The sequence below is a fragment of the Zootoca vivipara genome, chromosome 8 (assembly GCF_965207765.1).
Source record: "Zootoca vivipara chromosome 8, rZooViv2.hap1.1, whole genome shotgun sequence".
Lineage (NCBI taxonomy): Eukaryota > Metazoa > Chordata > Lepidosauria > Squamata > Lacertidae > Zootoca > Zootoca vivipara.
Window position 1 is genome coordinate 55,284,792 of NC_142591.1, and position 19,473 is coordinate 55,304,264.

Here is a 19,473-nt window from a genome sequence, read left to right on the forward strand (position 1 = left end):
ATATTTATATACAACTTAATCTGACAGTCCTTCAGAAGATTGCAAAGTATTAAAAAATACAATATATATAAAATGATGAAATTGAGAAACTGCCAAGATTTAAACGAAGCTACAGTGTAATGCTATGCAACAAAGCACCACAGTTCTAAAAAAGGGAAAACATAGCAGCAAATTTTGAAACATTTTAATAAAGTCAGCCTTCCCCTGAGTTGTTGGTAATGAAGTTATTCTGACTTCCAGAAGATGGGATTGCACTGTGTCCTTTGGTGTAGAAAGATGGCTGGGCTAATGCCATGAGCACCTATTCACCAACAAATTTGTCTTGGGTTTCTTTCCTAGCTCCCAAGCCTGTTTATTCCATTTTGAAAGTCCTGCTGTTCTCAAATGTATTTTTCCTTTTTTAAAAAAGCTGCTGCCATCGGTGCAAAGGTGGGCTGGCAGGTGGCTACTGTGAGAAAAGGATGCTGGACTAGATGAGCCACTGACCTGATCCATCAAGCTCTTCTTATGTTCTTAGGTTAAATGTAAGCAAAATATTTATACGTAGTTGGAATCAAACAATACTATTTGAGGAGGATCTAATGGACAGCCCCAGAGGCAGCCCTTTGTGAAATAATTATAAAAGAGCTGCATGTGTTCCCCCAAATGTCTTTTCACTAATTTAATTAAACTGTTTCCTGAGGTCCCTCTCCTCTCCATTTTTTTGGGGGGCTAATCTCCTTTTTTCTTCTTCTTCCGGTGATTGATAAAACTAAACTAAGCTACTTTGAAGTGAGCAAATAGCTGTGCTGTTTTAACCTCAAGACTAGTCTTGTGGGCTACTTAGCTATGCAAAGTTTTATGTAAATTAGCATTATTTTCGAGGCAGGGGTGATTTTTTAAACATTTATAGTACTGCAGATTGTAAATGTCAATATGTAATTCTGGGTTTTGTGCCGCACACTGAAGTTCTATGGGTGTAGTTTCATTTTATCTAGAGAATGAACTCATCTATAGTGAATGTTCTGTCCTCATAATCCCTTCCAAGTAGGATATTTAACTCCATGTAAGTCCCATTTCATTTACTGAAGCTCCTGCAGCCAATTAGAAGCCGTGGAAGCCCCGTCAGACATTTGGGTTCCAAAAGAACATTCACAAACCAGAACAATCACTTCTGGGTTTGCGGCGTTCGGGAGCCAAAATGTCCAAGTTCCAGGGCGTTTGGGATCCAGGGTACGATTGTATATGCACGTTATACAGTGGTACCTCATGTTGCATATGGGATCCATTCCAGAGCCCCGTACGCAACATGAGCAACATGCAACATGAAGTGGCGCGTCTGGGCATGTGCGCGGTGTGCTTCTGCACGTGTGCATGGTGTCATTTGTCACGTCTGTGCATGTGCGAACCACCGAACCCGGAAGTAACCCGTTCCGGTACTTCCGGGTTCAACGTGTACGTATCCTGTGTCAGACACAACACGCAGCCTTCGTAACAAGAGGGATGACTATAAATAAATACAGGGCCCAGGAGGCTCTCTGCATAGTTCTACTTTCCCACTCAATCAGTGTAGCTGTACAGTATTGCATCACAGTCCTGCAGCACAGGCCTTCTCGGTAGTGGCACCTGCCCTGTGGACCGCCCTCCCACCAGATGTCAAAAAGAAAAATAACTACCAGACTTTTAGAGGACATCTGAAGGCAGCCCTGTTTAGGGAAGCTTTTAATCTTTAAGAAATTAGTGTATTTTAATATTTCTGTTGGAAGCCGCCCAGAGTGGCTGGGGAAACCCAGCCAGATGGGCAAGGTATAAATAATAATTATTATTATTATTATTATTATTATTATTATTATTATTATTATTATTATTATTATATATTATTATCCTCCTAGCTGAATGTGTGAAATGGAATGCAGAAATCATATGATTGTCCTTATGTGAAAAGGCTTCATGTTTGCCTTTGCCAGCAAGGGTGTTAAAAGAAATGAGATTGTTACTTTTGTTTATTATGGTATGAAGGGTTTGTGGCCAGCAGATCAAGGAGAAAGAGTTATTTCCCCTTTTCACAGGAATGTTTGCCAATAATTTCAGCGATTCTATTGCTTTTTCATACAAACTGTTTGGCACTGACGGGGTATGTTTCTATGCATTTTTAACACGCAAGAATATAAGGATCAGTTAGGTCACTCCACCTTTGAGCAGCTTGTTTTTAACTTTTTGGATTTTAAATTGTTAATTTTTCATTCTTCCGCCCTTCTGGTTTTCTTGTGATTGAGAGTGAAAGATGATGGCAACTAACTCTGCAAGCTGCTAGTTTAAACAGCAAATGAATATGTGGAGGAAGCATTGGATCATTCATGCTGACCTCATAACTGTTACATTCCAGGTCAGGGGGATCCATGAAGGTTACAGATCATGGATAGGGGAACCTACAAGAGTTGCCCATACAGTGGTGCCTCGCTAGACGAACACCCTGCAAGACTAATTTTTCGCTTAACGAAAGGATTTTTCGAGCGGAGGTTGCCTCGCTAGACGAATTCGTTTTACAAAAAAATTGTCTAGTGAATCGCAGTTTCCCATAAGAATGCATTGAAATTCAATTAATGCGTTCCTATGGGCAAAAATAAAATAAAATTCAGTAGACGAATTTTTCGTTATAAGAATTGACCCGTGGAATGAATTAAATTCGTCTAGCAAGGCACCACTGTATACATGTGCAAATGATGCCTTAAAGATGTGGAATTCGGACCAGGAAGCAGAATCCAAAATCTCCCTCTAGCATGATCCACATCCCATGTCCGTGAATTCTCCCACTTCACCTATTTGTACTCTTGGGGCGCTTCCAGGCTGTTGTCATTTTGTGGCTGGGATTCAAGCAAAAACTAGCAAATTGAGGTTGCACCCAGGGGCGAAGGAAGGCTAACCGGCACTCACTGCGCAATGCGCATGCACTGTACATATGGCACATGCTCGGCACCGCTACATACGATGCACGCGTATGTGCCGTACGTAGCGGCGCCGCACATGCTCTTCTGGCAGTTTGCCGGTTCCGCTGTTCGAGCGCCATACAGATGTTGGTGGGATCCTCTGCTCACAGCTACAGCGGCGGCAGAGGGATCCTCCGCACGCGGCTGCAGTGGTGCAATGGCGGCGGCTTTCGCCACTGCGCTGGGGGGGCAGGGCGAGCCTTCCGCGGGGTGCCTTCTTGTCACCCCCCTCAGAGATGGCACCAGGGGCAGGCTGCCCCCCGCCCCCTTCCACCTTCTTCCGCCACTGGTTGCACCATTAAAGTTAATTTGGCGCTCTTTGCCACCCAATCATACTTTCTGCCGTAAGAAAAGTGATACAAAAATGCACTAGAAAGTATTGGATGACATTTCCTTGGCACTGTGTCACATAAGCTCACCGCGAACAAATTGGAATGAATGCTCATTAAATAGATGCTGTTGTATATAACCTTCCCACAAACTTTGTGCAAACGGCGGAAATTTTCAATGGACATGTTGTCTCAAAGTGACCTCTTATTGGCTCAAGTCAAGAACTGAAAAAGTAAAGAAAGCAGTGAGGTCCTGTTTCAGTCCCCTTCACTGCATGTACTTACCAACGCAGAAGGCGCTTGAAAGGTTTCTACGTTTCCCTCCATGACTGATTATATTATTGTTTTATTTCTGTTGGCGTTGGTTCTGTTTGTTTGCCTAGCTGGCAGGATGGTCATTGAAAGCACTGCTGCATGAGCACATGGCATTATTTTTTCTGGCTGGGGTGGACATTTTTTGGCTTTTTAAAAAATTGGCAGTTGGTCACTTGGCACTTTCCAAACTGGGGTGGGCAATAGTGCAGCTATGAAGGGATAATATCTCTGGGCCCTTTAATAACTCACAGTGTTAATTATTGAAAGACCATGGCTATCTCAGTTGTACCCTTTTCCCTTAAATTCAAAGTCACCAGGATGTGATTAAATTAAATTAAAATATAACATTGCGGAATGGTTGATACCTGCTTATCTTAATCGCTGCATTAGTGTGAAGTGGGTATTGTATGGCAAAATGTCGTGTGGGCCCCACCCCTACAATATATGTGTTCCTGAGGCTGGTAGGGACAGGATTGCTTTGGGGATTGACCATTTTGCATTAGTCTCTTTCCCCCAACTTTGTCTGTATACACTTAAGCCCCACCCTCACATATCATATCAGCGATGATCTAATCCATTCAAATACTCTGCACAGATCATTCTGTTCTGTGCCCTAATAAAATGCAATGTTACCAACAACATTTGAATAGTCTTCTATTTCCAGTTACTACTTCTGGAAAGAAGTGCTACCATTTTCATCACAAGCAAAACAGTAAATAACGAATTTCAAGTACAGGTTATTGTTGTATGATTAACCTAAAATGGTATTCTCCCTCTCTCACCCCCTGCAAGCCATATCTTCAAAAGTGCCAGAGCAAGAACTCAAGCTTACTGTAATTTATTTAAACAAGTGTACCCATATTTCCAGGTCAAAATAAAAATAAAAAATTCTTCCAGTAGCACCTTAAGAGACCAACTAAGTTTGTCATAGGTATGAGCTTTCGTGTGCATGACAAACTTATACCTATGACAAACTTAGTTGGTCTCTAAGGTGCTACTGGAAGGATTTTTTTTTTATTTTGACTGCGTCAGACCAACACGGCTACCTATCTGTAACATATTTCCAGGTATATTTCTCAACTCTTGCTATCACAGAAAGCACATCAGCATTTAAGAGCTTTGTAATGTTCAAAGGATGTGCATGTTAATCCTAAACTAATTGAGTTGCTGTGGACTTCAGCAGCTGTTTGAAATGTCTGCAAAGCATTTTTCATACTCAATGAAGTCTTCAACAAATGCGGCCCTGAGATGTTTCATCTTCCTCTCTGGCTGTTTCCATGAACACAGAGAAGGTGCAGATGTTGTATCCATGTGTATATTGGATAGGGAGGACAGAGGCGGATTTAGAGGAGCGTGACTGGTTCATTCGCACTGGGGGCAGAGCCTTGGGGACGCCATAACTATTAGAATGAGTGTGAGAGGCAAGAGGTGCTGAATTTTGGGACTGCACAGAGTGCCACTGAAATTTGAGGCCCCAAGGTCCACTACTGGGGAGGCTACTTATTACCAGAAAGATGATACAGCTTCGTATACAATTTGTAAATGCTAACATAGTTGCAAATTTAGACATAGTTGCTATATTTAAAACATATATATATATATACATATTACACATCTCACTGCCATGGGGAGGAAGACAGTGGGCAAGTGACCTGTGCGCTGGGCCAGCCTGCTGTCTTCTTAAGTGCTACATGTTGGTGGGCAACTTCAAGACCTCTGCCGCCTCTTCTTATACTTCCTTGCCTTCAAATTGGATTAGGGTTTGGCAGCCCTTCAAATAGAGTGCTGTCCTCTATTATGTCCTCTATGCAGTAGGACATAAGGCCACTCTAAATACTGTAAAAAAATCTTGTACTTTTTTGCAGCCATGTTAATAAAATAACTGAAATTAGGATATTGCAGATAGCATTTATTAACCACTGCTCAAGTAACCATATGTCATAATTGGGGGGGGGGGGCATAAGGGCCTATTTGTTCAAAGACTAGATAATTAAGAGTGTGGGTTATGGCAAATATGGCTGATTTAATTAAAGCCAGAGCAGGCAGACAACTGTATGACCATTTTATAGAAAGTGGAGTGTGTTTATAACATACTGGTATAATAAAGTGCAGGAAAATGTAATTTCACATATTTTATTGGGTATGCATTCCTGTGTGTACTACAAGTTTCCATTGTTATACTGTACTCCCTTTTTGTTCCTTTACTTTTGCTCTCTCTGATTTATATTGTGTATGTATGTGCATATATATATATATATATATATATATATATATATATATATGGAAATTAAGATGGAGAAGTAGATGGCTTGCAGATTGCAGTGCAGAATGTCAGGGTATAAGTTTTACTGGAAGCTATGGCCAAGAAGCGTGTTGGTAGATGTGAGCTTGATGAGAGAGAGACACTCTGCATATGCCTAGATGCATTTTTCCCCAGTCAACTAACTCAGTGTTTCCCAACCAGTGTGCCTCCAGATGTTTTGGGATTACAACTCCCACCATCCCTAGCTAGCAAGACCAGTGGTCAGGAATGATGGGAGTTGTAGTCCCAAAACATCTGGAGGCACACTGGTTGGGAAACACTGAACTAACTGGCCAGATTAAACATGCATGGTGAAAGATTTGTCTAAGTGGCTTAATACAAACTGAAAGCATAGAGAATGCAGAATGAGCTGTGTAATGTTTTGCATACAGCTATATAGCATCAGAGGCTTAGGAGTGATCTGGGCTCTTGATGGATCACTAAGAAAACTCAGTTCACCACATGAACATACAATCAGGGATGGTTGAAAATGACAGATTTCATACAAATCAGGCTATGGTTGCTTTATTTTCCATGTGCCGCAGAAGAATAAAGGTACAATGATTACCGTACTTCATGTTCAAAGCTTCATACAGTACTCAGTATATTCCTTTGGCTATTAGAAGATTCATAACGGACACTGGAGAAAGAAAAAGAAAGGATTACATTTGCAATCCTATACACACTTGCCAGGGAGTAAACCCCTTTAACTTCTGAGTAAACATCTATAGGATTATACTGTGTCTAGACCTCATCGTTGCTCCTCTACATATCTCTGTACCTTTGTGCGTCTGTGCCCAGTTGAGTCATATCTGATTCTTAATAACCCTTTTAACTTTAAACACATATACCATTATTTTTTGCTGGGTGGGGTGGGGAGGTGTAAGGCTCAGAGGAATTTGTAGGGTGCATACGCAGCCCTTTTATGATTTGGAATAGCATAACACTTTTGTACAGTATTATTGCAATCATCCGTGGTTTCATTTGATTGCCACATTATTGCACAAATATTGAAACACATTGCCTCTATCCTTCTCTTAGAAAGACTATAAAGTAAGACATCTGTAGTTCATTTCTCCTAGAGATATTTCTTTAGGAAAAATGTTGTGGCAAAGCTATAAAACTGGCTGCGCTTATTTATAAATTCTGCTCTGTCATATTTGTACTTCAGCAGAAGTTGGCTTAGTATGGTGCAACAGATCCTCTTACCCATCATAAACTCACTCAACAAGAAAAGTTCTCTTACTAGGAAGTGTCTAGTTATCTACATTTTTATGCCCATTTGTTCCAAAACCCTCTTGGAAAAAGTAAAGTCAGTAATTCCACTGGAGTCTTTCCAAGCCAACTGCTCTCTAATTACGGCTAGCAATTATTAAGGGCCTTTTATCCATTTTATAGCAGGTAGAACAGGCAAAGAGTGAAAAGCTACCTTCTTTAAGCAGGAACCCAATATGGTCTCCATATGAACAAAGGTTCTAATTTGAAACACATACTATATTTTAGAGTGCTGAGTATTGTGCGCTTAAAGAGTAGATTACTGGATTATTAGTTTCGAGCTTTAGTGCCAGACTGGAAACTTAAGAAGTGAGTGGAACCATCCCTGAAAGAAGCACGTTTCCTCACACACACGATCCTTTCATTGTGGAAAACTGGTATTGCCATCCCTGATGCTGATACTGGGCAGATCACCTTTTGTGATATAGAGTGCAAAGACAATGTGATATAGAGTGCAAAGACAATGCGGTGATTAGTTTCTGTGTACTGATTGGAGTTGGAATGCAACAGCATCTGAAGGGTCATAGTTTTGTGACCCCTTAGATGTTCCTTATGTTTGTAGGGAGTGGGTGGTGCTGTGGTCTAAGCCACTGAGCCTCTTGGGCTTGCCAATTGGAAGGTTGGCTGTTCAGATCTGTGTGACAGGGTGAGCTCCTGCTGCTCTATGCCAGCTTCTGCCAACCTAGCAGTTTGAAAGCATACCAATGCAAGTTGACAAATAGGTACCACTGTGGCAAGAAGGTAAATGGCATTTCCATGGACTCTGGCTTCCATCACAGTGTCCTGTTGTGCCAGAAGTGGTTTAGTCATGCTGGCCACATGTCCCGGAAAGCTGTCTGTGGACAAACGCCGGCTCCTCAGCCTGAAGCAAGATAAGTGCCACAACCCATAGTTGCCTTTGACTGGACTTTACCGTCCTGGGGTAATTTACCTTTACCTTTTACCCATGTTTGTACCACATATTAATTAGGAACAGGCAACTTGTTATGCTACTCAGTTAAGGTGAAGTGTTGTCTCGGTCCAGTATACCTGAAGGAGCGTCTCCACCTCCACCTCCATCATTCTGCCCGGACACTGAGGTCCAGCACCGAGGGCCTTCTGGCGGTTCCCTCGTTGCGAGAAGCCAAGTTGCAGGGAACTAGGCAGAGGGCCTTCTCGGTGGTGGCGCCTGCCCTGTGGAACGCCCTCCCAACAGATGTCAAAGAGGAAAACAACTACCAGACTTTTAGAAGACATCTGAAGGCAGCCCTGTTCAGGGAGGCTTTTAATGTTTAATAGATTACTGTGTTTTATTTTTCTGTTGGAAGCCGCCTATTATTATTATTATTATTATTATTATTATTATTATTATTATTATTATGTCACAGGAGAACTCATATGTCTCTTGGGCATCACCTTATACAAAGGAATTGGAATCTAAATCCAATTTTGCTTACTTCCCAGTGTCGAAGGATCCCCTACCAAAAATACCTACTGAAACTGTATCTGCTACAGAGATGGATGAACCACTTAGTGTTGGCAATCTTGCATCACTTCCTTCTTTGTAGGTTCATAATGCCCAACAGTGCTTTCCCACTCATTATCTTGCAGATTAGTTTTGGCAGTTTAGACATGCCATTGTCTTGCTTGACAAAAATCTCCCTGCAGTCTCTCTGTTGGGGTCTGTTGTGCTAAATGCTGTGAATTAAATACTCTACTCCTTCATAGCAATCTAACCATGTTACTTAAAAGTAACACTGTTTTCAATGGAATTTCATGATACGTTCATTTAGAATTGCAGACTTCATTCCTCTGATCTTAATGGGACTAAACTGGCTTAATCCCAGCTGATACAGTTAAAATGAATTGTGGATCCTGTTGTCTGTGAGGTATCCATGGTTCATAAGCCCTGTGTTAAATATTTACCCCAGAATATCCAGCTAGTTTCTCTTAGAAAGTATGGAACTTCTTTTACTTTGAATAACAAATGCATACCATGTTGGCAATTTCCTCTGAAGAGAAGCTAGAAAGTAGTCAAGTTGGTTTTCTTTTGTTTGAATGTGTTGCCTATGGGCTGCCTTAGCACCTCATAAATCCCCTAATTGTATAGGATGATTTGGCAGCATATGATATTTTCTGCTAGAACACGGTGAAAAGACAATCATGCTGGCATTGAAAATATGGCATTAAGAGATTTATAGGAAGCAAGCCTACTGCTGGCAGAAACCCAATGCTTCCTTAGTACTAATAAATTAAAACTCAGCATTGTTTCTGGTAGCAGGGAAATGGCATTAGGTGTGTGTGTGCCTGTCTGTTTCTTTTATTTCTTTGTGCCCTTTCAGTAAGATCCCAAATGACACAACTCGACTCCAAGTGAGAATTAACACTTGACAAGAAGTCAAGGTCTCTAGCCTGTCAGAGGAATTCAATATAGTGTTAAGCAGATTGTACCATCAGTGCAAGCATTTCTGTGGGGGATTAGGGAGGGCCATAGCTGCCAAGTTATCCCTTTTTTAAAGGGATTTTCCCTTATGCTGAATAGGCTTCCTCGTGAGAAAAGGGAAAACTTGGCAGCTATGGGGAGGGCAAGCCCTGTTAAGTTAGCAGAAGCCCTCATGATTCCAAGGAGTTGAGTACTTCCAACATTGTCTTCCAGTCCAGTGACACTAGGCAGGATTCCAATGAGCAAAGGACAAGTGCCCCTCCTCAACCTATAGTGTTGGCCCTTTAGGACTCTACTGCTCTACTGCTCCAACAGGGACATGGGTGGCGCTGTGGGTTAAACCACTGAGCCTAGGGCTTGCTGATCAGAAGGTCGGTGGTTCGAATCCCCGCGACGGGGTGAGCTCCTGTTGCTCGGTCCCTTCTCCTGCCAACCTAGCAGTTTGAAAGCACCTCAAAGTGCAAGTAGATAAATAGGTACCGCTCTGGCGGGAAGGTAAATGGCATTTCCGTGTGCTGCTCTGGTTCGCCAGAAGCGGCTTTGTCATGCTGGCCACATGACCCGGAAGCTGTCTGCGGACAAACGCCGGCTCCCTCGGCCTATAGAGCGAGATGAGCGCCGCAACCCCAGAGTCGGACACGACTGGACCTAATGGTCAGGGGTCCCTTTACCTTTACTGTTCCAACAAAGGAGGCAGGGAGGTGGACTGGAGGCAAAGGCCTAAAAGCCCTCTGTTTGCCTTCAGCCCTCATTGGAGTAATTCCAGTGCTTTCCACCTTTGGGGGCCTGGAGGCACATTTGGAAGGCTGAGAAACTGTTTTGTGCACCACAAAATACTTTCAAAGAAGGAAAACTGGCAAAGCTTAGAATTCCTTCGAAAAAACAAAGGCAGGTAAAGTGCCTACAAACACACCGCAAAGCAGATAATATAGACAGAAATGGAGGCAACAACTCTAAAAAAATTACACAACTCCCTCCAAAAACCCTGAGAGGGGCAAATGGCCTTGGAGGGCAACAAAGAAGTTTCTGATGGTGCTGTGGTGCCCATGGCCACTGTGTTGAGATCCCAGGAGTAAGTTGTGCCAAATCCCTTGCCTTGCCCTGGGGCCCCTCCTTGGCATGTAAACCTCATGGCTTTCTGCCAGTTTTCCATATGGTCAGAGATTATTTCAAACCAGGGAGTGACTGCCTGTAAAAGTGAGCTGTGCCTTCAGAGAAACTGTTGTTAGTTTGAGTGAAGCTAAATTTGTTGGGAGCAAGGATGTCACAAGATGCAAACCAAAAGCTTCTTGTAAACCAGACCTTTAAGAAGAAGCAGTTCAATGATCTGTCAATATTGGGGAGCTGGTGTACAGAGAAGGAGAGGAGCAAATGTTTGTCAATCATTTTCTACACCCACATATTGCATTTTACTAATCTGGAACAAGTCAATGCTAGTAGGAAGCTGTGAGTAATTATCAGTGTGAATTGTAGCTTCAAACTTCCATATCAGAAGGTAAGGTGGAAATTATAGGTGTCTTAAGAAAGTAAGGCACTCAGAGCAATGGCGGAGAGCTGGTTTTCTTACATGAACAGATTTTTGGCAAAATGTGCAGCCTTAAATTATATGGTTACTAAGATTCTTTTGATCTCCTGAGATGTACAATCCTATAAAATGAAAATTGAAAGCCAGATAAAGAAGCTTGTTTTCTTGGTTTAAGAGAGTAAATTATTTGAGGTGGATACCAGAGAGGCAGGGAAGGGCAGGTTAGAAAATGCAGTTCATTGTTATTCAACGCATATACAAACAAAGAGTTAGGGCATGTGTAGTGGTGGGGAAATGGTAGAGATCACTTCTTGATCTTGCAGCTAAGACTAAGTGGAAATGCTAGGTAGCAGCATGTGGTTTGAGGGAGAGATTCCATTGTGGCCATTAGGGTTACAAGCCTCTAGAATTGCTTTGAATTCTTAAGCCTCTCTGCTTGTGACTAACTCCAAAGCATTCACTTTGCAAATGGACTGGCATTCCCGATGAACTGTCGCTGTCTGTCTGTCTCCTCTTCTGCAATGTTTGCAGCAGGGTAATGTGCTTAATTTTGATCTCGTTTCTTATAACTTATGTAAATTAATGTAGGAGAAGAAGCTGAGCCTATATTTCAAACACTGATACCTTGCACTTCCTTTCCACTGCTGGATTATGTTTCTTGAGATAATGGACACCAGTCATCTGAAAGTATATGAATGATAAACCTAGATGCTTCTACCTCAAGCATTGGTCCGGAGTTTGCCTGGATATCTGAAAGTTTGCAGTCATTGATCCTTGAAGCCAACATGTTCATGAGGTGGTGATTTGCTGAGCATGACTTAATGTCTCTCTTGGCTAGATTCCCTGTTTAAGTTCTCTGCTTACTCTAAGGCAAGGATGGGCAACCTCAGGTAAAGGGGTTCAGAGCAACCCTCTGGACTCCCCCCAGGCCAGATCACCTCTAAAAACTACAATTCCCCTCCACAGGTCACACTCTTGACCAGGCATAGGCAAACCCGGCCCTCCAGATGTTTTGGGACCACAATTCCCATCATCCCTGAGCACTGGTCCTGTTAGCTAGGGATGATGGGAGTTGTAATCCCAAAACATCTTGAGGGCCGACTTTGCCTATGCCTGCTCTTGACCATCCCTACTCTACACCTTGGTAGCATCTGCCTGACTGAAGTGTGTCCCTGAGCTGTGATAATGCCTCTTGCTTACCTGGGTGATGAGAGAGAGGGTGGGTGGGTGGGTGTGGCTGTAAGTTGGTGAGTGGAATTTAATGAAGATCGCCCCTCTCCTCCCCCTGTGCACTGTTCTGGGAATAGATTTGGACCTTCCAGAGTGGATTTGGGGGAGGTGTGAGGGCACATTGGGGGAAGAGAGGAGGGAAGGTGCATTGTGCCAATGGAAGTCCTTGCTCTGTCTTCCATGAGTGGAATGTATCTGTGGAATCCAGACATTTGACTTTTGCATAGGCTGCTATACAAAAGTCTGAGGCATCTGCTGCTGTGTTCATCGTGGCCATTGGCCCTGTCCACCCCTACCACTGGTAGGTGGCCCTCGGAAGTTTGCCCACAAGGGAATGTGGCCATGAGACTGAAAAAGCCTCCCAACCTTTGCTCCAGCAGCTTGCCTAGGAAAGATGTATGTGTGACACTTGTGTCTTAGGCTCCTCTCGTAGGAATGTAGGGACTGCAGGGGTGTGGATTCACCCTCCCAATACTGATGTTGCTGCTTAACTGGATGGGGTTGGGGCAGAGGGTGAAGTCGGAGCTCTCCAAGTGCCCTGATGGGAGTGTCAGATTGACAGTGGCAGTCCTGCCTGTGAGACTGTGTACTCCCAACTTCAGTGTTGCCATATCCCAACTATGTCCAACAGCTGCAACACTATGTTGGGAAGGTATCTCCTCAGCTCCACCTCCACTAGATGCGCTGCTGCTGCTGCTGCTGCTGTATAAGAAGCAACCTTATTCCAAATCAAACCATTCGGTATTCTTAACACTGATTGTCTATGGCTCTGCAGGATTCCGGCAGAGGTCTTTCCCAGCCTTGGCTGAAGATGCCGGATATGTGCCACTGAGGTAGAACCCTTCTAATCCCCAAATGCTGTTTAGGGTGCTTGTTTCTCTCTAGCCCAGAATCTACTCGTTTCCCATTTATTCCCTTTGACATTAGATCCTGCTTCCTGTTTTCCTGACTGCTTCTCTCTTTGTTTGCTGAATCCTTTCACATTATGCAAACTCTTTTCTCAGTGCAACTCATCATGCTGACTTTGAGAAGTGTGTTTGAAGTAAGGCAACGACTATTTTGAATTGCTGTCGCTATTGTAAACTAAAATAACAGCCCTTAACTTTTGAGCTTAACTTGCAGCCTTCTGCCTGCCACATCAATAGCATAAAGTAAAAGACAGGGAAAGGGGAAATATTTTTATGTAAATATGGGAAAGGATGTTAATTATGTATTGAATGTGTTGGTAATGATCTCAGTGCAACAAAAGGCTGCGATTCCTTCCCTCTAATGACTGTTTTCCTCTTAACTGGCTGAAATAATGTCAGCCCTGGTGGGAATTTGTAACTTAAAATGCATGTATATCACCACAATTGCCATAAATGTGAACTTCTTAACATACTGACTCCATGGTGTCTAGATTTTTTCAATTAAATTGTTCATTTTCATTTTTTACAGTCCCAACTACAACTCATAAACATTTCATTTGTTATTAAGAGGTTTGTTTCCTACTGATTGCAAAAGTGGGAGATCTTTTACTGTTGTCAAGTCTCAGTACCCGCCAGTTTGTTCCGTTTGAAATAAGAATAACTGGGAAGCATGGAAAACTTGAAACCCTGGTTTTTTACACATAGCAATAACACTCCTAGGACCTGTTTCAATTATCCCAGTGTACTAGCAGAAGTCAGCAGAAGGATTCCTGCTAGCACAACAGGACTTTCCTCTCTCTCCTCCCCTCTTGTGTGCCCCTGTGTCTCCCCAGAACTACATCTAAAGGGTCAGGTGAAAACCCAGAATAGTACACAGGTGGAGGAGATGCCCACAAAATAGTGACACATAGGTAGTAGTCCCAGAATATTTGGCAAAATCACCAATTTAAAGCCCACAAATAGCGCGGAGAATTTTGAGAGGCCAATTTTGCCCAGCAATGCTGCACAGATAGACCATTCACACTGAGAGAGGAATTTATGTGGGCACCTCTCACAAACCTCAAGAGTTTTGCAAGTTTGTGCTTATAACATTTACATTTTTCAAGGTAGCTTTTCCTGTATTTTCATATTTGATTTACAGCTTTAAAAGAATAGACCTTGACAAAATAAAAGCTCCTGTTTATTCAAAGCTTAATCACAGTAAGTCATCCCCCTAATGTAATATCCAAGTATGATATCTACTTTGTTGGCCAGTTTTTTTCCTAATGTTTTTAGTTATATTTGCCTTTAAACCTTGGAATATATGTTGGAAAAATTAGAACCACCAAGGACATGATCCACCATTAAGCAATCTCAACTTAGAGTTAAATATGTGTCTAAGTCTCTTCCTTTGAAATCAGCTGGGCTTTAAAGTGCACAATTTTTGTTAGAGCATGTCTTATCTATTCCTAACTTTAAGAGACTATGTATGTCAAAACTTATAGAAACAGTCAATGCACACATTTCAAGGTTTCCTTTCTTTTAGATAAATACTCTGCTTCTCTCTAAAATTGCCTCTCTTAAATGAGATGTTACAACCAGTAAAAATTTATGACATTTCCAGATGGGAGTTAATGTTTCATTGCTTTATAGATTTGTGAATACACACATTTAAGTTGTGCACATTCAGACTTACGCCTTTGGCAAAAGAATTCAAAAAAATTAAAAGGGGGCAGGCACCTGGGAAAAAAGACTTTGGCAATCCCACCTGCCATTATACCCAATGTGTCTGATGCAATTTTGGCTTTAGGAGAGATCCTCCCAAACATAAGCCCCCTGTACGTTGTGGGTTTACTATACTTGAATTTTGTGTTTATTCGTTTTATTGCTGGTTTTTCAATGTAAGATAAATATGCTTTTTATTACAACTGTAGCAAAGTATGGCATGGTTTGAATTTTATAGCTATAAATCAGTTTTCTGTGTTATCCAGAAATAAGCCCCACTGAATTAAATATAGCTTACTCCTAGTTAAATCTGTATGGGATTGTCGCCTTGTTTGTTTAGTAATTCTGGATTCTCTTATAAAGAATTATATGTAGCACAAAACACACTGGGCTTATATTAAAGTGTGTGTGCGTGTCTGTGTGTGTCTCTCTGTGTGTGTGTGTAATCATGCACTCATTTACAAGCCTCCTTCAGATATAACAGTTGTGGACTAATGAACTATGGTTTGTAGCACCAGAAACAAGCCATGTCCGAATATGCTCCTTCTTCCCTGTCCCTTCTCACACACTTCTATTTCATCCCCAAATTCAACCCTTTCTGATTCATAGCTTCCTATGGCTGTGATTCAGGTGGTTCAGTACTGTTCTATGTGAAACAAAGCTACTTTTCTCCATTCACTCTTATGGGGAAACTGAAAATGGCTATAGCCCTCCCCCTTTTGGCAGGAACAGATGAAATTTGTAACCACTACAGGATTTGATTTCTAAGCAGAGCAGCGGATGCTTTTGAAAAAGATCACCCAGAGCTCCTTAGAGTTCACAGGCCTAATTGAGACAACCTCACTTCTTTGAAAGTCCATGGACCAAGAGGAAAGAAGCTCAGAGAAGCATAGCATATCATAGCTACAGTGGTACCTCGACTTACGAATGTTTCGACTTACGAACGGAGCTCCATCCACCATCTTGGATGCGGTTTAGATAGGATTTTTTCGACTTGCGAATTTTTAGATAGGGTTGCTTCGACTTACGAATTTTTTCTCCCAATGCATTCCTATGGGATTCGACTTACGAATTTTTCGACCTATGTATATGCATTCGGAACGCATTAAATTCGTACGTCGAGGTACCACTGTATAAAGGGTACAGGAAAGTAGAGGGGATGGAAAAACAGAGTGATGTAAGACTATGTGGGGACACTAACCAATTTTAGAACACTTTGCTGATATTGTGGTTCAGTTCAGGAGGAGATGAAAATCTCCCCTCGTTATTTGCTCCCAGCACAAAGCACAGCCCCTTCTAATTTACATAACAAAAATGTGCACATTAATCGTATTCACACAATGTTCTGTGCAGGTTGACCCTAAGAAATTAAGAATGGGCTCTAGTATATAGAACAGGGATGGAAAGAATGTGGCTCTCCATATGTTGTTGAACTCCAATTCCCATCAGCCTGAATTGATCAGGGCCGAACCAGGATGATGGGACTTGTAGTCCAAAAACAACATGTCAAGGGCCACACAGATTCCACATCCCTGCTATGGAGTCTGTGCACAATGCAAACTAAATAAATATTTTACAGCCTGGTTTAGTATTTGCGCCTCTGCAGCTCTTCATTATTTCACATTTGTGTTCTGAAAGGCTTACCACTGACAAACCTTAAGGGGAGGTTAGAGTCCATAGGATCTAAAGATGCTTGTGAAGCCAGTCTATTGGAATGTTGGGAAATGATGGAAGGTGGTGTTGAGAGATAGATCACTCATCAGCCTTGATTGTCATGATGTTGCTGAGGCAGAAAGGCAGTGAAGGGTAAGTAAACAATGCGTTTAAATGAGATGGTGCAGCACGGCTTGTAAACATATATAAAAGAACATGAGACAACCTATTTTATGTCTTTTATTCTTAGGACTGTATTTAGGAGGCTGAACTTAATTTTCTGACAAAAGGAAGAGCCATGTAGAATCAGATGCACAAATGGCATGATTTTTATCAGAAATATATGAGAACTTTTAAAAAGCAGAATTTAATTTCATTTTCCTTTCCTTTCAACAATTAGTAAAAAAAAAATAGCAATCAAAAACTTTCTCTGCCTATTAATTCCTCTTTTTCACCAAGAGAGATTCTAATATTATAAGGACTTTAGAATGTGTGTTACTTAGATTACTTGGTTGCCTATCTGTAGTGTTTTGAACCACACGAAACACAGCTCTGATATTTAAGAAATGTAGTTTTAAGATTCTGCTACATATATGAGTTTAGAATTCTTGTTCATTGGATAGTGAAGGGAGAAAATGCACATCTAATACAGTAAATAACAGCCTCATTTGGAATTTGAGAACTAAAATAGTGGATTTTCTTTTGGAATATTTGATTTGTACAGTTCAAGCATATTTCTGTTTTGCAATTTGTCTAAGCCATGCTGCAAATAAAAACAAATAATTGCCACGACCTCATATAAGATCTAGAAGACAAGATGAGTCAAAAGAAATAATACTTCCTCATCAATTCCTATCTCCATAGAAACTTCTCAGCTTTGTTTGGTCTACTATCTATACAGATTAGGTAACTCAGTTTGTTTGATAATAGACACTTAAGCTTGAAGCTCACAGTGAAATTCTTTTTATAAAATGTTAGTGAACGCTGGTATTTTAGGGCTGCTACTATTTTCAGATTTTTGCTACTGCTGTTCCAAGTTAAATGCTCACATGAAGCAATACAGTTTTGGCAGCTGGAGTGCTCACAACTTTCTGAAGATGCTTTTGGTTCGCTGGTGCAGCACCATTCAAGGACCAATGCACACTGCCAGTTTTACAATTAGTGTCATTTTAAGAAGATGGATGAAGAAGGCTAAGAAATGCTAAGCAAGAAGCAAATGTTTATTTTTGTATCCGTGCCTTTCAGCTGCCTATGCCACAAAATGCAGGAAGAAAAATAGTTTAAGTTATGTCTTTTCTAGGACAATTGTTCCCATTTGCAAAAATATATATGAAAATGTACAAGAATGCATGGTGGATAGTGAAATACTTTGCCTCAAGAAGGCGCAGTGAATAAAATGCTAATCAGATTTAACACTGGTTGAATGCATTTCTTACAGCACTTGTTTTACTACCTTTCCCCCCAACCACAAATGTTAAAGACATATTTTTTTATTTAAAAAAGTGAATTTTAAAGATGCCCAGCATAAAATTCTCTGGACCCATTTGCCTGTAACTTGGCCAGCTTTATCCATTCCAAGGCGGCTACTATGATGCCTGCAAATATCATTCACTTCTATCAAAAACGAAAAGATTGTTTTGAGCTGGATTCACCTAAATGGTTGCATTAGTGTGAGCCAGTGTGATGAGTCCCGCTAGTGCAGGCACCCCCAAACTCAGCCCTCCAGCTGTTTTGGGACTACAATTCCCATCATCCCTAGCTAACAGAACCAGTGGTCAGGGATGATGGGAATTGTAGTCCCAAAACAGCTGGAGGGCTGAGTTTGGGGGTGCCTGCGCTAGTGCAACAGAGCTTTCCTCTCTCTCCCCAAATAGGCTCTAGGGAATTGGGAGGGCCTCTCCCCCAGAACAGCATGCGGAGGGAGGGGAAATTATTCAATCTGGTAAGCAAAAATCCTTGTGCTGGTAGAACAATGGTTTGGTTTGGTTTAATTCCCAAAAGTGGATGGGGGGGGGGAATAATGCAGACTTGGGTGGACCTGAGCCAGCTCAGACAGACAGCAAATCACCTCAGATCAACGTAGCTTTTGTGCGTCGGACTGAAGTGGGGTCTGAACAAGCGCCTACTCCTAAGAGATACAATGACACATTTTATAGGTTGGGAGAAAATCATGCAAATTTGTTCCTAATCCATTTTACACCACGAAACGGCAATATTAATTTTTGAAAACCTCCAAAGCTTATTCAGATGGAAACTCTTTAACGTGGCAAACAAAGTCCAATGTAGACGTAACTTTTTCCATTGAAGTTTTCACCTCCAGTTTGGCCACCCTGCTCTATTTTTTAAAGAATGCAGTATGAATCACCCATCTATGGGGAAGTAAAGCCAAGTCCAGGGAGGTTGTGTCAAAAGGGGAAGCGTTTGTTGTCATTTCATTCTCTATGATTAATTTGTTCCAGTTGCAACAGGAAGTATCTATAACACTTGGCAACCAGTGTTTAGATTGGCAACACAAAAGTAGTATAGTGTGTATTTGTTTCATTTAAAATGCCCTTTGGAAAGTCAGCCTGTAATTTCATGAACCCAAGGGAGTTACCAATTTTAAATAGTTTACTTTGAAATTTTCTATGGTAATGCAAGGGAGAAAAGGGTTTGTAATAGAGCCAAACTCTTTTACATTGTGTTCTGGCTTTTCTAAAAAAAAAAAACCAAAAACAAAACATATTTCTGAAAATGTAAATACATGAATCATCCATCATGTTTGGATAATAAGTACATCCAACAGGTGTATAAACTTTATATGTAATGCATCAGCTGCAATCACTGTTACAACTTTCAGCATGA